General features: G+C 41.8%; 1 long non-coding RNA gene and 1 pseudogene across 1 annotated transcript; both read right to left on the bottom strand.

The window, feature by feature from the left end:
- Positions 1-955: 955 nt before the first annotated feature.
- On the bottom strand, positions 956-2,870 carry LOC144333488 (uncharacterized). The gene is made up of 2 exons (XR_013402173.1): positions 2,568-2,870; positions 956-2,077 (listed from the first exon to the last, which is right to left on the bottom strand). It is a non-coding gene; the product is annotated as an uncharacterized LOC144333488 (long non-coding RNA).
- Positions 2,871-5,581: 2,711 nt separating this feature from the next.
- Positions 5,582-5,682, bottom strand: LOC114674989 (U6 spliceosomal RNA; annotated as a pseudogene).
- Positions 5,683-16,559: the final 10,877 nt, after the last annotated feature.

Here is a 16,559-nt window from a genome sequence, read left to right as displayed (position 1 = left end):
TTGAACCCAGGAGGCGGAGGTTGCGGTGAGTGGATATCACACCACTACACTCCAGCCTGGGCAACAGAGCGAGACTCTGTCTCAAGAAAAAAAGAAAAAGAAAAAGAAAAACGAGGAAGTACATGAAATGGCTGTGGGAGCCAAAAGGAAGCTGTGAGTAAACATGAGGGTCAGATCAAGGAAAGCCTCCAAAGCAGGTGGCATTTGAATCAAGCCTCAAGATGGAGCAAATGCAGAACATGGCCTGAATAAATGTCCACAGTTATACCATTGCAGTGAGTGCTCAGAAAACAGAGGTTGGAGTGCAGGGTGGGAACTATGGCAGGACATGAGACTAGAAAATTATCTGGAACAGGCAAGGGATTTTGAATGTCAGGCTAATGCCTGGGCATTTTCTTTCTTTCTTTCTTTCTTTCTTTCTTTCTTTCTTTCTTTCTTTCTTTCTTTCTTTTTATTTTTTATTTTTTTTTTTTAATTTTTTAATTTTTTTTTTTTTTAGCAGAGGAATAGATAATAGTGAGGTTAGGGGTTAGAGGTTATTATTCTAAATAATTGATCTCATCTGGGCGCGGTGGCTCACACTTGTGATCCCAGCACTTTGGGAGGCCGAGGCAGGTGGATCATGAGGTCAGGGGTTTGAGACTAGCCTGACCGACATGGTGAAACTCCATCTCTACTAAAAATATAAAAAGTAGTGGGGAGTGGTGGCACATGCTGTAGTCCCAGCTACTCAGGAGGCTGAGGCACAAGAATCGCTTGAACCCGGGAGGAAGAGGTTGTAGTGAGCTGAGATTGTGCCACTACACTCCTGCCTGGGCGATAGAGGGACACTCCATCTCAAAAAAAAAAAAAATTGATCCCAGTTGTTTGTCATGTTATGAAGTCATACTGGTTTTTAAATTTTGAACAGTCTAGTATATTTTATTCTCCATCATGTCCCTAAGTCATATTAGGGAAGTTTTATGCTTTGGATTTTTTGATTGTCCTTTTAAGATCATCTCCCCTCTATGGCAATGATAATGTTGGTTCTTTCTAAATAATGTTCTGTCACATGGTCATTCATTTTTTTTTTTTTTCCAAATGGCCTTCAACTTCATCCCCTAATGTTGGTAGGAAAGTCTAAGATCCCTCAGCAATCTGAAGCTCCTCTCAGAAAGGGGTGAGAAGTAGGTCGGATAGGATCAGAACTATGCTGTCCAGGGCATTCAGACTCGTTGGGAAGTGGATAAGAATTAAAGGTGACCAGTCAGATCCTCCCAGGAAGAGGAAGCCACAAGAGACACAGCCTCACAACTGTGCTGTCACAGTGTTTTCAGAACTCAGTACCAGTACCAATGATGGGGCCAAGCTTTTTGCAAGTGACGTTTATTATGTCATTTGAAAATATCAGAATCTCTGTCTTCACAGGCTAACCAGATGAGTATTGAAACCATTAATTTCTCTACCATGTCATTGTGGCTTTGGGCAAGCCCCTTCCCTCCTCTGGACCCAGGGTCCTGCCTATAAAACGAAGGGGCTCTATTCATCCTCCTCTAGGATCCCTTTCAATTCTGACAGGCTCTAATTTTTCTGTTATCAGTTATTCTTTATTCACCTTACAATATGTGCCAGCTTTTTTCAAGATGTGAGACCCTCTCACCTTCTTACTCCTCTCCTCAACCCCCTGTTATGACTTGTTGGGCTTTTCTTGTTTAAATCATTTGGAAAAAGTGGTGTGTTCACAGGACCTTTATTTGCCCTAAGACATTTGAGAGAAAATCATGTGAAGGCCTTTGTTTTGTTCCAGCAACCAAAACAATAAAACCACCAGGATCGCCTGCAGCATCATTTTCTACTGCCCTCAAGTGGTCGTGGCCCAAATGTCTTTTCCTGGTTGCAGTTTAAGGAATAAAACGTGTTTTCAGAAGTGCTCTTGGCGTCTAGGAGAGGGTAGGAGAGTCAGAGTCACAAAGGGCCTGAGGTGGAAAGGCCCTTACAGGATGTCTGATCTAAGTCCCTCGTCTCGAAAGGGAGAGACTGAAGCCCATCTTGGTTCTCTGATCAGTGAACAAACCTAGTTTCTTCTATCTTTAAAGAGCTATTTTATGACCCTGACTCTATTTCTGGCTGCATTTCTCTGCTCCTATTCACAGCCAAATTTTCTAAAGAGTTATCTCCATACTGTTTCTATTTCCTCATCCATGCTGTATTATCATTACTTTTTATTTATTTTTTAAAAATAAAATAATAATCTCACTCTGTCACCCAGGCTGGAGTGCATCGGGCTGATCTTGGCTCATTTCAGCCTCTGCCTATGGGTTCAAGTGATTCTCCTGCCTCAGCCTCCCAAGTAGCTGGGACTACAGGAGGTCACCACCAAGCCCGGCTAATTTTTGTATTTTTAGTAGAGACAGGGTTTCACCATGTTGGCCAGGCTGGTCTCGAACTCCTGACCTCAAATGTTAACCACCCCGCCGCCGCCCTTGTCTCCCAAAGTGCTGGGATTACAGGCATGAACCACCGTGCCTGGCCTTACACTTTATTTTTTAACTTTTTACTTTGAAATAATCTCAAACTTGCAGAAGAGCTGCAGAAATATTACAAAGAATTCCCAGATGCCCCAGAAGTTCTCATGTGTGGGCATATGCCTACATGCATATACATGGATATGTATATTTTTTCCTGAGCCATTTATATTACAGTATTAAATATTTCAGTGTGTATTTTCTGAGAACAAGGACATTCTCTTATATACCTACATACTCACTCAGTACAATGACCAAATCCAGAAATTTTAAATTGACATAGTGCTTATATACAGTCCATATTCAACTTTCACTAATTGGCCTGATAATGTCCTATAATATACAACAGTATTTTCCCCCACCCAGGTTCTGATCCAGCGCCTGATACAGGTAATGCATTATACTTAACTGTCATCCCTTTTTTAAAGGTTTTTTTTTTTATAATTATTATTTTTTAGAAACAGGATCACTCTCTGCCACCCAGGCTGGAGGGCAGTGATTCAATCACAGCTCACTTACAGCCTTGAATTCCTGGGCTCAAGCGATCCTCCCACCCCTGCTTCCAGACTAGCTAACTAGTACCACAGGCATGCACCACTATGCCCGGCTAATTTTTTAAAAAATTATTATTGTAGAGGCGGGGTCTCGTTATGTTGCCCAGACTGGTCTGTAATTCCTAGCCTCAAAGCGATCCCCCTGTCTCTGCATCCCAAAGTGCTGGAATTTCAGGTGTGAGCCACCACACCCAGCCTGTTATAACTCTTCAGTCTCCTTTAATCTAGAATAGTTCCCCAGTCTATCACTATTATTCAAGATATTCACATTTTTAAAGAGTACTGGCCAGGTGTTCTGTAGTGTCTCCCCGTTTGGCTTTGACTCATGTTTTCTCGTGAAGGGATTTACATTTTTTTCCAGGCAGAAACACTAGTGATGTGATGCTGTGTCCTTCTCAGTGCATCATATGGGGAGAAACATGGTGTCACTTGGTCCCATTATTGATGGTGTTCACTTTGATCAGTGGATTAAGGTGGTATCTACCAGATTTCTTCACTGTAGAGTATTTTTTCCTATGTAAGTAATGGTAATCTGTAGAGAGGGACTTTGAAACTATGTAAATATCCTATTCCTCTTCAAACTTTTACCCAGTGGTTTCAACACTCATTGATAATTCTTGTCTTAATCAATTACTGTGATAGTTGCAAACTGGTGATTTTCTACTTCTATCATTCCATCTACATTTTTTAGTTGGCATTCTACTATAAGCAAGAATGTTTCCTTCTCTCTAATTATTATCATGAGTATAAACTAATGTATTCTTAGTTTATTTAATGAGTTATAAACCATTACCCTTATTATTTTTTAAATGTTCAACTTGTCCCAGGTTTGGCCAATGAGAGCCTCTTCAAACCAGCTCCTGTGTCCTTTTGACATGTCTTCATCATTTTTTTTTTAACACCTTCTTGCTTTCTGGTATAATAAGATGTTCCAGGCTTATCTTCTACTTTCACTGCCTAGTCTGAAAATCAGCCATTTCTCCAAAGAGCTACTCTTTAGTGGGGAATGGTATTTAGAAACAAAGATCTGGGCATCAGATGTGCTCATTCCTACTGGAGTGTAATTGCTTCTAGGCCATTTTGGTAAACAGAGCCAAAGGGGAAAAATAACAACCTAATTTTGTTTAATTATTATTATAACTATTTTTAACAGAGACAGGGTCTCACTCTGTTGCCCAGGCTGGAGTGCAGTCATGCTATCATAGCTCACTGCAGATTTGAACTCCTGGGCTCAAGTGATCCTTATGCCTCAGCCTCTGGAATAGGCTAGGACTACAGGCCACTACGCTCAGCTAGTATTTTTAAATTCTTTATAGAGAGGGGGTCTCACTATGTTACCCAGGCTGGTCTTGATCTCCTGGCCTCAAGTGATCCTCCTACCTTGGCCTCCCAAAGTGCTGGGATTACAAGCTTGAGCCACTGCGACCAGCCCTGTTCAACCATTTTAAATTAAGAATTCGTTACTGGGCCGGGCGCAGTGGCTCAAGCCTGTAATCCCAGCACTTTGGGAGGCTGAGACGGGCGGATCATGAGGTCAGGGGATCGAGACCATCCTGGCTAACATGGTGAAACCCTGTCTCTACTAAAAAATACAAAAAACTAGCTGGGCGAGGTGGCGGGCACCTGTAGTCCCAGCTACTCGGGAGGCTGAGGCAGGAGAATGGCATAAACCCGGGAGGCGGAGCTTGCAGTGAGCTGAGATCCGGCCACTGCACTCCAGCCTGGGCGACAGAGCGAGACTCCGTCTCAAAAAAAAAAAAGAATTCGTTACTGATACTTTAATTCCAATATAACACCACAAGATTCTTTCTCCTATTCCTTATTTGCATCTCCCTTTTCCCACAGTAAGAACTCAGGCTCTCAACAACATCAATGTCTTTATTCATTTGTTTAAAATTATGATATAGGCAGGGCATGGTGGCTCATGCCTGTAATCCCAGCACTTTGGGAGGCCAAGGCTGGCAAATTGCTTGAGGTCAGGAGTTCAAGACCACCTGGCCAACATGGTGAAACCCCATCTCTACTAAAAAATACAAAAATTAGCCGGGCATGGTGGTGCATGCCTGTAATCCCAGTTACTAGGAAGGCTGAGGCAGGAGAATCACTTGAACCCAGAAGGCAGAGGTTGCAGCGAGCCAAGATCGCACCACTGCACTCCAGCCTAGGTAACAGAGCACGACCCCATCTCAAAAACAAACAAATAAATAAATAAATAAGATATACACAGAATAGAATCGCTACATCCATTCTGCTAATACAACAATCTACTAAATGGTTCAAGATTTGTTTGCAGTTTTGTTTTGTTTTTTGACAAAAGGTGTATATTCAAGTACTAGGTTCAAAAGTATTTGGATTAGTTTTTTTTTTTTTCCTTCAGAGTGATTATATTATTTATTTAAATATAGTTTGGTTCACTTGTTTCTGTTTATATTCAGTTTTAGGATCCCTTCCATTCTTGTTCGTTTAATTCTGTTTTTAAATATGTAAAGGTAAACATTGTCACAAAATTAAAATCCATACAAAAAGCATATAGAATGCTTCACAGATGTGTCATCCTTATGTAGGAGTCAAGCCAATTTTCTCTGTATTCCATGTTTTTGTAAATATGCTGTCAAAGCAAGCATACCTCTAATTCATTCTTCAACTTATTTAATTCTTACTTAGACCACCCACTTCACTGACCCTACTCCTGCCAAGATCATCAGTGAGCAATATTTTCCTTAGTCTTATTTGACCTTTCCACTCAACTGACCGCTCCAATTTTCTTGAAACCCTCTCCTCTCTTGGTTTTTGTGATGCCACATTCTTCTGGTTTACTCTCTCCTCTCAGGTCTTTCCTCACTCTCCTTGTCTATTCCACCATCCTAAAATCCTCCAGACTCTTCTTAGCTCTCTTCACTTCTCTCTGCAGACTCTCTTCCTAGATGATCTCAACTATTTCTGTGTCTTCAAATGCTGATCATGCTAATGACTTCCAAATTTATATCTTTATCCCAGACCTCTCTTCTGGTGTCCAAAATGTATAACCCACTGTCTAATAGACGTCCACTTGGATGTCTTAAGACATCTCAGGTTTAACATGTCTAAAATAGAACTCCTAATTTCCCTGCCAAACCTACTTCACCTTGGCTCCTAATATCTGCAAATGTCCCTTCCATCCCCCTGGTTAATCTAGCCAGAAACCTAGAAGTTATTCTTGATTCTTCCATGTACCTCAACTCCCATGTCTAATCCATCTGCAAAATATGAAAATTTTACCTCCAAAATTATGTCAAATTAGTCAATTTCTCTCTGTGTCTACCACCATCACTTCACTCATCATCTCTTACCCAGGCTACTCGTAAGCCTCATAACTGGCCTCCCCTCACCTTTTCTTTACCCTCTTCCTTTTATGCCCCCACATTCATTCTCCATACACCAGCTACAATGACTTTTCTAAAAACAAAATAATAATACGAGCTTACATTTGTTAACGTCTATTATGTGCCAGGAACTGTTTTACGTATATCTAATCTATACAACAACTCCATGAAGTAAAACCCAAATCTACCTCAATTTTATAGATAAGGAAACTAGGGCACAGAGAGATTAAGAAATTTGCCCCAGGTCACACGGGCTTGGGCACACAGCCAGTAAATGGTAGAACTTAGGTTTGAACCAGGTTGACTTCTTAGCCTTCAAGCTTATCTGCCACACTATGCTAGATAATGTCACTACCTAGCATCAAATATTTGATGACTTCTCACTACACTGGAACTAAATTCCCAACTCCTTACCAAGGCCTGCAGAGGTCTGTGTGACATGTCGTCTTCCTACAACTCCAAACTCATCTCATGCTTCCCTTTCTTTTCCTTTGCTCCATCCACATGGCTTTCACACCCCAACCCCCATCATCTTCCTTGAACATGATAAACTCTTTCCTGCCAGCATCTTCTATCTCAAGTATTTAAACATCTTCTATCTCAAGTATTCTTCTTTTTTTCTTTTAAATCCCCTATTCTGAGAAACATCAAATACTCTTTTCTCTGATCTTCACACAGCTGGATCCTTCTCATTCTTCAGGTCTCATTTTAATTTTCATTTAATTAAAAAAAGTTTCTTTTTAAAGCTAGACACCATTAATTAGAATCATGCTATTTCTTAAGGAGGTCCCTCCCTGATATGTTCCATCTTGGCCCCATATTTGTTTTCTTCTTAGCCTTGAAACAATATGTTAGCTGATTAAAGTGCCTATAATCCCAGCACTTTAGGAGGCCAAGGTGGGCGGATCACGAGGTCAAGAGAGCAAGACCATCCTGGCCAACATTGTGAAACCCCTTCTCTACTTAAAAAAAAAAAAAAAAAAAATTAGCTCGCGTGGTGGTGCATGCCTGTAGTCCCAGCTATTCAGCAGGCTGAGGCAGGAGAATCGCTTGAACCCAGGAGGCGGAGGTTGCAGTGAGCCAAGATAGCACCACTGCACTCCAGTCTGGTGACAGAACAAGACTGTCTCAAAACAAAACAAAACAAAATTTGTTGGCCAGGTGTGGTGGCTCATGCCTGTAATCCAGCACTTTGGGAGGTCGAGGTGGGCAAATCACTTGAGGTCAGGAATTCCAGACTAGCCTGGCCAACATGGTGAAACCCCGTCTCTACTAAAAATACAAAAATTAGCCAGGTTTGGTGGCGGGCGTCTGTAATCCCAGCTACTTGGAAGGCTGAGGCAGGAGAATTGCTTGAACCCGGGAAGCGGAAGCTGCAGTGAGCCAAGATAGTGCCACTGCACTCCAGTGTAGGCAACAGAATGAGACTCCATCTCAAAAAAAATACAAAAAAAATTTACCCAGGCATGGTGGCATGCACCTGCAATCCCAGCTACTCAGGAGGCTGAGGCAGGAGAATTGCTTGAACCTGAGAGGCAGAGGTTGCAGTGAGCTGAGATCATGCTATTGTACTCCAGCCCGGGCAACAAGGTGAGACTCTGTCTCAAAAAAAAAAAAAATTATAATTATTTATTTGTTTGTTTGCTTGTTTGTCTCTCTTCCCCACTAAAATTAAGTGCTGTGAAGGCAGAGGCCGTGTCTTAGTCACTTTCATTATGTTCAGAGACAAACAGTTTCCAGTTCATAGAAGGAACTGTAGAAATATCTGTTGTCTATCCATATATTATCTTTTCTACTTTATAGATCTGTTCATTCATAATTTCTTCTTCTTTATCACTTTGGCTTGTCATCATCCACACTCCTCCTCCCACACATACCCCTACTCAACCTCATGGCCTCTCTCTTTACATCCTGTTAGTCATAGTTTTTATTGCTGCTAATTGCCTCAATCACCTCATGCTGCCTGATTCAGATTCCTGAGAGAGAAATATTGATTTGTCCAACTCCTATTTTGGGAGCCAAGACACATTTGTAGGTCATTGGCAAGCCCATGGGTTGCTTGGCTTTGGGTCATATTCCCAGTCCTAGTCCAGACAGCTGTGTTAGAGAAGGGTGTGGGTGGGGACGGTCAGCACAGTGCTGTCTTTCTGCAAGGATGAGGATGCAGCAGGCTTGGTGACTGATATTTGAGCACAAGTTGTTGCAGCAGAAGCAACAAATAGTTAACCAGGCCTCACTTAGGCTGGGCTCTCTGGGAGGAAGGTCTTCCCAGTAGCTGCTCTCTGGGAGGAAGGTCTCAGGTTATGGTTGAGTCCAGTTTACTCTCCCTCTGGGGAGAATAGTAAACACAAATTGAAACCACTCACATTTACACAGAATTTTTTTTTTTTTTTTAGACAGGATCTGGCTCTGTCACCCAGGCTGAAGTGCAGTGGCACGATCTCAGGTCACTGCAACCTCCATCTCCCAGGCTCAAGACATCTTCCCACCTCAGCCTCTTGAGTATCTGGGACTACAGGCATGTGCCACCAGGCCAAGCTAGTTTTTGAATTTTTAGTAGAGATGGGGTTTCACCATGTTGCCCAGGCTGGTATTGAACTCCTGGGCTCAAAGCAGTCCATCCACCTTGGCCTCCCAAAGTGCTGGGATTACAGGCTTAAACCACTGCACCTGGCACATACAACCTTTCTAAAATTGCAAAAAGAGCATTTTTATCCCTCTGCATTTATACCTTCAGTGAGGTAAAGAATAGTTTCCATTTAACAAATAATAAAACTGAGGCTGGGAAGGTAAAGTGCTATGCCTAAGGTCCTACACACACTAAATAAGAGTCATCATTACATCCCAGATCTCTAGACTCCCACTCAAGGTCTCCTTTCACTGTACATATCTTGTTGCCCTCATTTCCTTCCTGGGACTTTAATCTTGAATCACAGCCCAAGGATTTTTAAGGGCAACCATTTGAATGGCCAGCGAAAAGTTCTAAAACAGCTTGATGATAATTGAAGTTTCCTATAAGGCAGCACTCTATAGGTAGGTTCTATGGGCTCTGGGCTCCCAGTATAATTATCAAGTGTCAAGAATTTATGGAGTAATTACCATGTGCCAGGCACTCTACTTAACGTATACTCTCTCAATCCAGCCTCACAACATGCATGTAAGGTATATGTTATTATAATTCCCACTTTACAGATGAGGACACTGAAACTTAAGGAAGTAGGTCACTGGACCAAAGTTCAAAATCTAGTAAATGCAGTGCTGGAATCCTAACTCAGGTCTGTCTGACTCCAAAGCCCACCTCCCTTTTCATGATCAGCTTGATTTTGTCACTTGATTTATGTGAACTTCCATTTCCTTATCAGTAAAATGGGGATATCAGGGCCTAATTCATGGGACTATTGTAGGTTTACGCACAATCACCTAGAGGGAGAACCTATTTCAGTAAACAGAGCAGATACACACTATCTTTCAGTTTAGTCGGAAACGAAATCCTTCATGTGAGAAAAGAAGCAGAATTATCAACTCCAGTTGCCTATAGGAAACAGGATTTTTCTTGTGAGACTGTAATCCTGGGGCAAGGATTCCTGGTCCAAATACTGAAAACATAAGGCCTGGAGAGAAATAATAGTTTTTCCAAGGAAACAGGTCTATTTCGTGTACCTCAGAGATGAGAAAGAACCTGCATTTAAACTAGTCATAATGCATCAGAATGGAAATTAGTAAATGCTCAATAAAGAGATTTGAATTTGGCCGGGCGCGGTGGCTCACGCCTGTAATCCCTGCACTTTGGGAGGCCGAGGCGGGCAGATCACGAGGTCAGGAGATCGAGACCATCCTGGCTAACACGGTGAAACCCCGTCTCTACTAAAATACAAAAAATTAGCCGGGCACGGTGGCGGGCGCCTGTAGTCCCAGCTACTCGGGAGGCTGAGGCAGGAGAATGGCGCGAACCCAGGAGGCGGAGCTTGCAGTGAGCCGAGATGGTGCCACTGCACTCCAGCCTGGGCGACAGAGTGAAGACTCCGCCTCAAAAAAAAAAAAAAAAAAAAAAGAGATTTGAATTTGTGTCTGATAAACTTGAGATCTTCTCCTAGGCCAAGGTCTTTTACATATAATCTTGTTAATCCTACCACAACTCTAAGAGGCAGGTCTTCTTACAACCTTCATTTTTCAGGCAAGGACTATGAGGCTCAGAGAGGTTTTTGTTTTGTTTTGTTTTTTTGAGACTGAGTCTCACTGTGGTCCCCAGGCTGGAGTGCAGTGGCACAATCTCAGCTCACTACAACCTCCGCCTCCCAGGTTCAATCGATTCTCCTGCCTCAGCCTCCAGGGTAGCTGGAACTACAGGTGCCCACTACCACGCTTGGCAAATTTTTTGTATTTTTAGTAGAGATGGGGTTTCACCGTGTTAGCCAGGATGGTCTCGATCTCCTGACCACGTGATCTGCCCGTCTCTGCCTCCCAAAGTGCTGGGATTACAGGCGTGAGCCACTGCGCCCAGCCTCAACTTTGAGGCTCAGAGAGTTTAAGTGACCTGACAAAAGTCACACATCTAACTCAAAGCAGAGAAGACACTGGAGCAAAGCTTTCAGCTGTGTTGCAGTCTGGCCAGTCTACTAGTAAGTTATGCTGCCTCAGGACTGTAGACGTCTTTGGATGGAAACTGACTCCTAGGTCAAACATAGTGCTGACTTCTTGCCTATTCATTATTCTCAATAAATGAAAATCAATCCTACGTGCATCAGCACACTTTAGGGAGAATGCTGGCTAGGACAAAACTTCCCTTGCAGCATTATAGATAAATACCAACACCTAAACAAATGTCAGTAATATCATGTGATGAATGCAAGAGTGAGAATAATGACTAAACTTTGCATAGCACTTGATGATTCACAAGGAGCATTCATATCTGTTACCCACTTTGCTCTTCATATCACCCGTTGGAGATAGGTGTTATCATTGCCATTTCACAGATGAAGAAACTGAGGCTCAAAGGAGTTTATTTCATATGAGAGAAGACGTGAAGCTAGCTGTGGTGGCACACACCTGTAATCCCAGCTACTTGGGAGGTTGAGGCAGAAAGATTACTTGAGCCAGGAGTTTGACAGTTCGAAAGTTTGAGTCCAGCCTGGGCAACATAGTAACACCACATCTCTGAAGAAAAAAAAGAACGATGTGGACATATACCGTTTTACAATCTCTTAGCCTCCATTTCCCCTTCTTTTGGGACTGGCACTCTGTGTTTCCTTTGAAGATCAAATACCCCTTGCTTCAGCAACATTGATTCTATCAACGTGAACACATAACACTTGACTCTTTGAGAATCAAGCTTGGAACTTCTGTGTGGGCTTTCATTCAAACTGTTGAGAGGGAGAAGCTCTCTTAAGCCCATGGGTGTAAATCTGAATTTAAGGGCTACCACCATAAGAAAAAATAATTACGTATAAATTTTAAACCAGCAGAAGATATTTCAGCCTATTTAATGGAAAGCAGAAATGGAGATTAAAAATAAAAAAGAATGTAGAGTAAATGGAGGATAGAACTAAATCTTAGTATATAATAATAACATTAAATGTAAAAAACTGAATCTCACCAATTGGATTTTTAAAAATTATATCCAACAGTAAACTAACTTTAAGAGACATACTTTTTTTTTTTTTTTTTTTTTTGAGATGGAGTTTCACTCTGTCACCCAGGCTGGAGTGCAGTGGCCTGATCTCGGCTCACTGCAACATCTACCTCTCAGGCTCAAGCAATTCTCCTGCCTCAGCCTCCCAAGTAGCTGGGATTACAGGTGCCCACCACCACTCCCGGCTAATTTTGTGTAGAGACAGGGTTTTGCCATGTTGGCCAGGCTTGTCTCAAACTCCTGACCTCAAGTGATCTGCCCACCTTGGCCTCCCAATGTGCTGGGATGACAGGCGTGAGCCACCTCGTCCAACTCAGAGGCATATTTAAAGAGATAGATTAAAAATAAAATGAAAGATAAACCAGGCAAATGTGAACTGGGTTGCGATCTTAGTATCAGTCAAAGAGGAATTTTAGTTTCAAAACATGAGATGAAAAGTCATTATTTTTTCTTAAAAGGAACAACAGACAAATACATAGATACAACAGGCAAAACACATAGATGCACCTAATCATACAGTCTTAAAATATACAGAACTCAGCCTGGACAAACATGATGAAGCCCTATCCTTACTAAAAATAAAAAAATAAAAAAAAAATGAAAAATTTGTCCAGGCTTGGTGGCATATCCTTATAGTCCCAGCTACAGTCCCAGCTGTTTCAAAAAATAAAAAACATACAGAACTGAGCCAGGTGCAGTGGCTCACACCTATAATCCCAGTGCTTTGGGAGGCCGAGGTGAGAGGATAACTTAAGGCCATGAGTTCAAGACAAGCACCACAGCAAGACCACATTTCTATAAAAATAAAAATAAAAATTAACCCACATGGTGGCACTATTCTGTAGTCCTAGCTACTCAGGAGGCTGAGGTGGAAGGATCGCTTGATCCTGGGAGTTTGAGGCCACAGTGAGCCATGATCATGCCACTGCACTCCAGCTACACACACACAAACACATACACACAAAACAACTGCAGAGAAAGATTGAGAGATGTATAATTCTAGTTGAAGACTTCAACATCCCTCTCTCAGAAACTGATATATCAAGGCTTGAATAGTATAAGTACCATATGTCAACAATTCTACATCCAAAAGAGTAGACTCTAGGAGGGTTAAAAACATAATAAATTTGAAAAGCTAACAAAGAAAAATATGAGATAATTATAGTTTGTGACTGAAAAGGAAAGGCAAAACTTCAAATGCACAAACTGTAAGACAATATTTTTTGAGACAGGGTCTCACTTTGTCACCCAGACTGGAGTGCAGTGGTGCAATCTCAGCTCACTGCAGCCTCTACCTCCTGGGCTCAAGCGATCCTCCCACCTCAGCCCCCCAAGTAGCTGGGACTACAGGTATAAGCCACCATGCTCGGCTAATTTTTTGTGTTTATGGGGTTTCGGCGTGTTGCCCAGGTTGGTCTCAAACTCCTAAACTCAAGCGATCTGCCCGCCTTGGCCTCCAAAAGTGCTAGGATTACAGGTGGGAGCCACCACATCAGGCCTGTAAGACAAAAATATTGATGAATATAATGACATTAAGATTAAGAATTTCTGTTCAACAAAGAACATTGTTGAACAAAATAACTAGATAAGAGACAACGTGGCCAGGCGCAGTGGCTCACGCCTGTAATCCCAGCACTTGGGGAGGCCGAGGCGGGCAGATCATGAGGTCTGGAGTTGGAGACCATCCTGGCCAACACGGTGAAACCCTGTCTCTACTAAAAATACAAAAAATTAGCCGGGCATGGTGGCAGGCGCCTGTAGTTCCAGCTACTAGGGAGGCTGAGGCAGGAGAATGGTGGGAACCCGCGAGGCAGAGCTTGCAGTGAGCTGAGATCACGCCACTGCATTCCAGCCTGGGTGACAGAGCGAGACTGTGTCTCAAAAAAAAAAAAAAAAAAAGGCACAACATAACTAGATAAGAGAATGGAAGAATATGTTCGAAATATGCAACACACATAACTCTGGTAAATAAATAAGAGGGCAGCAACCCTTAGGAAAAAATTAAAGCAAAACATACAAATAGTTGGCATGAACATTATCACCAAAAAAAGGCAGGAAAAAAACATAAACAGAGAGGAATTCCAAAAATCAAAAGGCATATGAAGAGATGCCCAAAGTACCACAGAAATGCTAATTAAATCAGCAACGTTCTATCCTTTTACATCTACTAAGCTACAGAAATTAGAATGCTTGATAATGCCAGCTGGGGGAGTTGTGGGGATGCTGGAACTCTGGTGGGAGTATGGACTGGTACAGCCATTGTGGAGCGCAATCTGACATGAAGCATGCAAATTCAGAACTCATACACTCTATGAGCTTGCAGTTAGACTCCTGGGATATATCCCAAAGAAATTCTTATGCAGGCATATAGGGGTTCTGCATTAAAATATTTATTGTGTGCTATTTATGGTGGTAGGGATTCAAAGACAACCTGGTTATCGTATGGAGAGGAGATAGCTACAGTGTGGTAGATGTTGTATTGTAAAATATTATGCAGCAATCAAAAGCAATGGATTAGATGCATACACAGCAAGATGAATGCATTTGAAAACAGTGCTCAGTGAAAAATATGAAGAAACAAAATGAGATTAAAACGTTATTTGCAGAAATTAAAAATCTGTTAATACAAAACAAAAATTCACTTCTTGTAGTAACAGATACAAATTAAAATAAGAGACACTTTAAATAAAACTTAGTTATCTAAGTGGGGAAGAGAAAGGGAATGAAAGAGAAAAAAATTAACAAATAGGTTGGGCACGGTGGTTCACCTGCGAATCCCAGCACTTTGGGAGGCCAAGGCAGGTGGACCACTTGAGCCGAGGAGTTTGAAACCAGCCTGAGCAACATGGTGAAACTCCATCTCTATTAAAAATACAAAAACTAGCTGGGCATGGTGTGCAGCTGTAGCTGTAGTCCCAGCTACTTGGGAGTCTGAGGTAGGAGGATCGCCTTGAACCCAAGAGGTCGAAGCTGCAGTGAGCCAAGATTGCACTACTACACTCCAGCTGGGATGACAGAGTGAGATCCTATCTCAAATATATATATATATACATAAAATAAAATGAAATTTAGAAGTGACATTGTCACCAACCAAAGATGATAAAGTACTATGTACTAAGTAGTGTGATTAATTAAATCCCCAAAACTGGAAGGAAATACAATAATATTGTATAATATACAATAATAATATTAACTTTCTTCCTAATACATATGTTGACTCCAGATTTCTACGCTGAATACCTATTAATTTGCAAAAATAAATTTACAATCATAATTTTAAAAAATCATCTGGAGGAGTATGGTTCAGTGGTGGAATGGTGGTGTTCAAAAGATGTGTCCTGGAAAGAAACACAAAAAAATTCAGTCTATGTGCAGAATGGATAGAATTATGCATGCATTTTCTTCTTGTTAAAATTATCATTTTCTTTTGTTTGATTTGGGTTTTTTTTTAATTTTTATTTTTTATAGAGATAGAGTCTTGCTGTGTTGCCCAAGATGATCTTGAACTTCTGGGCTCAAGTGGTCCTCCTGCCTTGGCCTCTTAAAGTGCTGAGATTACATTTGTGAGCCAACACACTGGGCCTGGTTTTTATTTTTATTTTTATTTTTTTGAGACAAGGTCTTGCTCTGTTGCACAGGCTGGAGTGCAGTGGCATCATCTCAGCTCACTGAAGCCTCTATCTCCTGGACTCAAGCAATCCTCTAACCTCAGGGTAGCTGGGACTACAAGCATGCACCATGATGCCCAGGTAATTTTTAATTTTTTCATGGAGATGGAGTTCTACTATGTTGCCCAGGCTGGTCTGGAACTCCCAGACTCAAGTGATCCTCCTGCCTTGACCTCCCTGAGTCCTGGGATTACAAGGGTGGGCCACCATGCCTGGCATACCATAATGTCTGAAACAGTGTATGCACAATCAATCAAAATAAAAGGCAAAAGAAAATTTATCAAAGGTAAGAGCAGTAGGTTTAAAAAATATTCAAATGAATCCTTACTGTAAACAAGGATTACAAAATCCTGCCTAAAAATATCTTCATCCGGTGATACTGAAAACATGTAACAATTGGTAGAGCATACACCTGAGCAATAGAGCAGACATTTATAGTAAACAATGCCAATATCAGACTGGCATCCCTAAAATATAAATCACCAGCCACACCGGTCCTCCAGCCCCCAAAACAAAATATTTAGACTCAGCCCCTGAAGCTTAGCTCTTTTTCACAACAGGAAGATTCTTAGGCTGTAGAAATAGGTATACAGTCAAGTTTTCCAAACCAGAATAAAGATTGTAAGGTCTAGAAACCACACCAGGCACCAGTCTACAGGGAGGAAGGAAGAAGTTCTTGCTGCTCCTCCCTGACCTCACCACCCTACTTCCTGTCATCTGGTGCTCTGCTCTTTGACTCTGAAATCTGGTCCACACATCCCCTTCTCCTTTGGGCAGACTCGTGCACTCTTTTTTGTTTTTAACCTTCCCCAAAAGATGCACACTCATGCATTCGTTAAGAT

The sequence above is a fragment of the Macaca mulatta genome, chromosome 1, assembly GCF_049350105.2.
Source record: "Macaca mulatta isolate MMU2019108-1 chromosome 1, T2T-MMU8v2.0, whole genome shotgun sequence".
NCBI lineage: Eukaryota > Metazoa > Chordata > Mammalia > Primates > Cercopithecidae > Macaca > Macaca mulatta.
The sequence above is the reverse complement of the archived record's forward strand: the minus strand, read 5'-3'. Positions and strand labels throughout refer to the sequence as shown.